The sequence below is a fragment of the Nylanderia fulva genome, unplaced genomic scaffold (genome assembly GCF_048542155.1).
Source record: "Nylanderia fulva isolate GAGA-0341 unplaced genomic scaffold, ASM4854215v1 Scaffold177, whole genome shotgun sequence".
NCBI classification, from domain to species: domain Eukaryota; kingdom Metazoa; phylum Arthropoda; class Insecta; order Hymenoptera; family Formicidae; genus Nylanderia; species Nylanderia fulva.
The window spans coordinates 64,227-71,621 of NW_028190023.1; the positions used below are offsets into that span (position 1 = coordinate 64,227).

At 41.2% G+C, this 7,395-nt stretch overlaps 1 pseudogene; it reads left to right on the top strand.

Annotated features, from left to right (window-relative positions):
- The first annotated feature begins 985 nt into the window (after positions 1 to 985).
- Positions 986 to 2,773, top strand: LOC146723670 (uncharacterized; annotated as a pseudogene).
- The last annotated feature ends 4,622 nt before the right edge of the window (positions 2,774 to 7,395 follow it).

The following is a 7,395-nucleotide window of genomic DNA, read 5'->3' on the forward strand; positions in this document are numbered from 1 at the left end:
TATAATCTTTTTACTTTTTATTTTATCGATACTTTTTAATTATATTTATCGATATCTTTTAATTATATTATTCAATTGAAACAGAGATCCGGACCGAAACAAAATTAGGGTTCGGTTTCAGTTACGGTTTAATAAAATATTTAATAACTGTTCCAGTTCCAGTTTCGGTTTCTTGATAAATAAAGAAAACCGAAACTGTTTAAATTACGATATTTTTAGTTACGGTTCCGGTTTTTTTAAATTATTACCTTTTTTAAATTAAATTAATTTTTATTCAAGTTAATTTCTAAATATATTAAGTTTTTAATTGTTATTTTTGTAAGCTTGCAATTATTATTTTCAAGATGTATTATACGTGTCGCGCTATCATGTTATTGCCGAATGCGCCTTGTCGTTTTGTCCTCGTATTCGATTATTTATATTTATGTTACTGTGTGCGACAATAAGAGACTTGATCAATTTAGAAAACAACAGACGCGACCGTTCGAAAGACAAACCAGAGCACAGTTTAGTTGTCGCTTAGCGATTGGCCCAAGCCTGACAAGAAGGGATAAAATTAAGAGCGATATAAGTATCGGCGATTTTCGGTATAACGGCTCTCTCACGATCAGGCAGAAAATCACTGATATCGAGACGACAAGAAGAGATACGATAATTTCGGACTTGGACGACGAAGGCATCTCGACTCGCAATAAACATATTATATCTTAATAATAATTTCCTATTGATTCCTAGTGACTTGAATTCTTTCCTGACTCTCGTTATTTATCCGGCCTTCTCCTATATTTCAATTTACATCCGACTACAGTTTATCAGAAGTGGGATCGAGACGTTGTACCCGGTTTCGCGAATTCGGCTTGAGATAGGCGATTCGGGATTTGTTTGCGATACGTGTCGAGTGTGAGACGCGCGGGTGGAGACGATCAATGCGTGGTGATCTTCGGGTTGCGCGAGTGTCGTGGACATCGCGGTGTGCCAAATAAAGTAGTCGATGCAACCAAGTGATTTTACTATTGCCGAGATGAAGAAGGCTCTTCGCGAGAAGGGACTGATGTTAGGAGGATCGAAGGCCGAGCTCATCCAGCGGCTGAACCCCAACGATTCAGGTGTGGGCAAAATTAAGCGAGCAACGAAGGCAAGCGATATGTTCAGATGGCATCCCGGCTTCAGGAGTTGCGCGTTCGCCCAGTGAACCGGGTGACGCCATGGAAATGGAGACCGTGGACGATACACCGAGACTAGTGGATCGAGTGAGCGTGACGACGCCGGAACCGAGAGAATGTGACGACGCGATGCAGGCAGAACTTTTGATGCTGCGTCGAGAACGAGAAATTTTGAAGAGAGAGCAGCAGTTACTTCGACGAGAGATAGAAATGATGAGAAGTGCAGCCTCGACACCGACGATAACGAACGGCAGCGTCATTTCTGCGTTCGGCGGTGTGAGGGGAATTAAGGAGCTGCTGCCTGAATTTGACGCAACGGATAGCACTTTCTGGAGGTGGAAGCAGCAGTTGGAGTTATTGAGACGCACGTATCAGCTGGACGATAATTCAACGAGGGTGTTAATTAGCTCTCGGTTGAGGGGCCGTGCGTTGTCTTGGTTTTACTCAAGGGCCGAGCATGTGACACTGGGCCTGGAGGACCTTCTGCGAGAGATGGAGTCAATGTTTGATCTACGGCCGGGAAAATTGTCGCTGAGGAGAGAATTCGAGGCTCGCGTGTGGAAAGGAGACGAGCAGTTTTGTGATTATTATCACGAAAAGGTGATTCTCGCGAATCGCATACCGATCGCGGAAGATGAGCTCTTCGATTATATCATCGAAGGAGTGACCGATCCTCGTCTGCAGAGCCAGGCGCGCCTGATGAACTTTCAATCTGGAAGAGAGTTATTGAAGGCGTTCGAGAAGGTGGTTCGAGTGAATCCTAAAAGACCAGACGTCCGGCCGGGGAAGGACGGAGCGAGGACGATCAGCGGAAGAAGAGCGGAGACATCGACGCGGGGAGACTCGACGAGGTGCTACAGGTGTCGCGGAACAGGACATACCGCGGCTCAGTGCGTGCGACCACAGGCGAAGCGAGTGTGCTATGTGTGCGAATCTTCGAATCATTTAGCTGGGGAGTGTCCGAAGCGAAGTCGGTCCGCGGCGTCGGAAACACCGAACAGCGTTGCGCGAACTGCGTCGACGAACGTCGTGCAACCTGTCGCGTTATTAAAACCATACATGATTACTATAAAAATCATAGCTAAGAACGAAAATAACGGTTTCGATAATTACGTAGTAGACGCAATGATAGATTCGGGTTCTCCGATTAACTTGGTTAAAAGCGAGATAATTCGGGGCGACTCACGTCTGCTCGCCGGTGAGAGCATCGATCAATTTTGCGGAATTAACGGCTCGCGATTGAATATTGACGGTATCGTTCACGTCAATTTAGAGGTAAAAGGCGTGCGCTTAAAAATGAAATTTTATACTGTGCCTCATAATACGATGGCATATAGTGTCTTACTCGGTAGGGATTTTTTGAATTGTCCGTCGCTGCATGTTAGGACGAGATCTCGAAATTACAAATGCTGAAGAAGCGCGCGTTATTTATCAAATGATGCATATTGAATGCGACGACAGTGTTGTACGTTCGCGCGAGGAATTGAAAATTAATCCGGCTGTTGACAAAGATACAACCGAAAAGATCTGCGAGATCTATGAATTTTGTTATTTGAGTAATCTTCGAGCGGAGAAATGCGTGCCGGATTTCGAGATGGTTATTGCACTAAAACATGAACAACCGATAAGTATGCGCCCGCGGAGATTATCGTTCGCGGACAAGGAAATCTTACGCGAGATACTAGACAATGGCAAAAATGGTTATACGACCCAGTAATTCACCGTACGCTAGTCCCATTGTACTAATAAAAAAAAAGAGATGGTAGCTCGCGATTGTGCGTCGATTACCACGAATTGAATAAGATCACGATACGTGACAATTTCCCGACGGAATAAATTGACGATAATATTGATCGTTTAAAAGATAAAAGATATTTCACGCTTTTGGATCTGAAAGATGGATTCCATCACGTAAGAATGCAGGAGACATCCGTTAAATTTACTTCGTTCGTGACTCCGCTGGGCCAGTATGAATATTTGCGCATGCCATTCGGCTTGACGAATGCGCCACGGGTATTTTAGCGTTATATTTATCGTGTTTGATTCGTTAATTCGAGGGAATAAAATAATATTATATTTGGACAACTTGTTGATTGCGACAAGAGATACCGACGAACACGTTGAAATTTTATCTAAAGTTTTTAAAATAGCGGGTAAGCATCATTTGCAGTTTCGGTCCGATAAATGTTATTTTGCACAGACCGAGATTCAATACTTGGGGTATTGCGTAAGCATACACGGGATACGACCGAGCAACGAGAATATAGAGTCTGTTTTGAATTATCCTGTACCACGTAACATCAGGGACGTACATAGGTTCGTCGGACTCGCGAGTTATTTTCGTCGATTTATTCCGAGATTTTCGTTGGTGGCAAAACCATTGTACGATTTAATTAGAAAAAACTCTGTTTTTAAGTGTAATGTGGAAGAGAATGCTGCGTTCGAGGCGCTTAAAAAACATTTATCCGATAAGCCAATATTAGCGATTTATTCACCACGAGCGGTGACAGAATTGCATTGCGATGCAAGTGCTAGCGGTTTCGGCGGAATCCTGCTCCAAAAACAGGATGATAATACGTGGCGTCCGATTTCATACTGGAGCCAGAGGACAACGCCGACGGAATCGAGGTATCACAGCTTCGAACTCGAATGTCTTGCGGTTGTATACGCGTTAAAGCGATTTCATGTGTACCTCGCCGGGCGCAAATTTAGAATTGTAACCGACTGCAATAGTTTCCGTCTTACATTGGGCAAAAGAGATGTGAATCCTCGAATTTCGCGTTGGGCTCTTTTTTTACAGAACTATGATTATGAAATCGTTCACCGCCCTGGCGAACGAATGGCTCACGTCGACGCCCTTAGCCGCTGCCATAGCGTACTCGTGTTAGAGGGAAGTACATTCGAGCGAACTTTGTCAATCTGTCAAGATCGCGACGAGGAAATTATCAAGATCCGCGTCAAACTAGAAAAAGGCGATATAAAACATTACGAACTTCGCAACGGATTAGTATATAGAAAGAATAAGAATAAAAAATTACTGTTTTATGTGCCGCACTCGATGGAGACCAATGTGATTCGAACCTGCCACGATGATCTCGGTCACGTGGGTATCGATAAAGCAATCAACAAAATCACAAAAGTTTACTGGTTTCTACGAATACGCGATAAAGTACGAGAATATATAAATAATTGCCTAAAATGCATTGAATTTTCACCGCTGAACGGTAGAGCGGAAGGGTACTTATGTAATATACCCCGAAAGGAAATTTACCTTTTGCGACAATTCACGTGGACCATCTGGGTCCACTGGAAAAAACCGATAAGGGTTACCGTCACCTGTTTGTTGTCATTGACGCGTTCACTAAATTTATCCGGCTCTACCCGTGTAAGTCGACAACATCGGAGGAATCGATAAAGTATCTCTGTAAATATTTCCGCGCGTATAGTAAACCGAGACGTTTAATTTTGGACAGAGGAACTTGTTTTACATCTGACGTATTTAAGAGATATTTGGAATCCGGTGCTATAGAGCACGTATCAATCGCTGTGAGCACGCCGAGGGCAAACGGGCAGGTGGAAAGATTTAATAAAACGATAATTCCGATGGTGGCAAAATTGAGCGAGACACCGTGTAAGTGAGATCGCGTGTTGGAGCAAGTAGAATATTCGTTGAATAACACTGTTTGTCGTGCGACTGGCAATACTCCTGCTCGATTATTATTCGGCGTTGAGCAGCGAGGTGATTCGAGCGATCTATTACGCAGTCTAATTAATATAAATGATTATCCAGAGCGCGACCTCGATTTAATGCGAGATAAAGCTCAGACAAACATTGACGAAGCGCAAAACAAAAACGAGATGCGATATAATTTGCGACGAAGACCCGCGCGTGAATATAACGTCGGTGATTACGTGGAGGTACGTAACATAGAAACAACACCCGGGATAAATAAAAAATTAATACCTAAGTTCAAAGGCCCGTACGTAGTGAAAAAGGTGTTGGACCACGACCGTTATGTCATCACCGATATCGAGGGCTTCCAGCTGACTCAACGACTATATACTGGTATATTTGCGCCCGATCAAATGCGTCCGTATTGGTACATTGTATAATGACTCAGAATTGATTAAATTGTTCGTCGGGCAACGCTTCCCTAAGGGTGGAATCAAGACTTGCGGATTTTATTTTGTTTTATTTTATCGTTTGACCGAGACGGCCAAAATGTCAGAATGGCCGAACTGTAAGCGTGCAATTATTATTTTCAAGATGTATTATACGTGTCGCGCTATCATGTTATTGCCGAATGCGCCTTGTCGTTTCGTCCTCGTATTCGATTATTTATATTTATGTTACTGTGTGCGACAATAAGAGACTTGATCAATTTAGAAAACAACAGACGCGACCGTTCGAAAGACAAACCAGAGCACAGTTTAGTTGTCGCTTAGCGATTGGCCCAAGCCTGACAAGAAGGGATAAAATTAGGAGCGATATAAGTATCGGCGATTTTCGGTATAACGGCTCTCTCACGATCAGGCAGAAAATCACTGATATCGAGACGACAAGAAGAGATACGATAATTTCGGACTTGGACGACGAAGACATCTCGACTCGCAATAAATATATTATATCTTAATAATAATTTCCTATTGATTCCTAGTGACTTGAATTCTTTCCTGACTCTCGTCATTTATCCGGCCTTCTCCTATATTTCAATTTACATCCGACTACATTTTAAAAAGTTATGAATCTAATGGTATAAATAAACAACACTGTATCATATATAAAAATATATTTATTTATTATGTATCTAATTACTTCATGTCATAAATAAATTTTGTTACAAGTATAAGAAAACTTATATAAGTTATAAAGACAATTGCACTTTGAGATATCAAATAATGAATGCAACAATCAACATCAAGTTGCCTAATCCTAATCCGTAGTGATTTTGGAACGTTTTACAGGCGATCCATTTTTATCGGAATTCTCTTCGTTTTTTTTATTGCTATCGCTAGAATGGTTCTTTCTGTTATAAAAAGAGGTAGACAATAATTATAATTATAATAATTTTGAGATTCAATTCATATGTCTTTTTACAAAAATATAAAATATATACATTTATTCTGAGAAATATATACATTCCTGTCATTTGCGCAAAAACTGAAAAGAAATACCGAAAAGAACAATAAACCAAAAATAATTTAACAGTTCGGTTATGGTTCCGGTATTATAAATTTAATAGAATTTCAATACGGTTTACGGTTTCGGTCCTACTAAAAAAACGGTATGGATAACAGTAATCGATTTCGGTTCTGGTACGGTCCGGATCCCTGAATTAAAAACGACTTTAACGAAAAAAAGTTATATAATAAATCCCAGCAAACACGGTATATAAATGTTATATACATGTAAGTATTCAAGCATGTTACATGTAACGTATATATTAGTTGTAATTTCCCACTCATAGATGTAACATTTTTAATATTACATATATTACATTGTAGTTATATTGTCATTATATCCCAAAATAGCACTGACTTATCAATACATCAATGTGCTATTTGGTATATAATTACAATATGAGACGGGCTTTTTGACTTAATAAATAATAGTAACTTGATGACGGCAATACTTGATGCACTATCTACATCCAAAATGAGGATCAAGAGGTGATACGGAGGATGGAACAGAAGGCATCGAAACTGTTACGCACATAAATGACGATAGCAAAGATTCAGTAGTACTTAAAGACGAACATAGTAAAGATGTTTGGTATTATGATGAACAAGATATGTTAGACATGGATGCTTACGATGAACCTGATCCTGATAGTGATTATGATTATGAAAAGAGTTATAGTAGTAAACGAAAACGCAGGAAAACACGAGGAGGTGATCACCATTCTGCTCGTAATCATCCACCTTCGACAGATAGCCCAGGCGACAAACGAACAAAGGGTGGAGGCCGCGGACGCAAAAAAGCCAACTACGACTCTGTTGACACTGTGTTGTGTGCCTCGGGAGAGACACCAGGGGGTCGCGCCAAATTGGGATGGGAATCCGGGGCGTCAGGACTTGTCGGGTGTTTGTAGAAAATGCACTGCACTTTTCTTATTAAAATTCTTTATTCAACTTCAACCACTTGGCCTTTATTTATTTCACTAATAATACACTGAAGCTTACCGGGTGTGCGGCACTGACTTTCTGTCACTCCGCGTATCGCGCACAACTG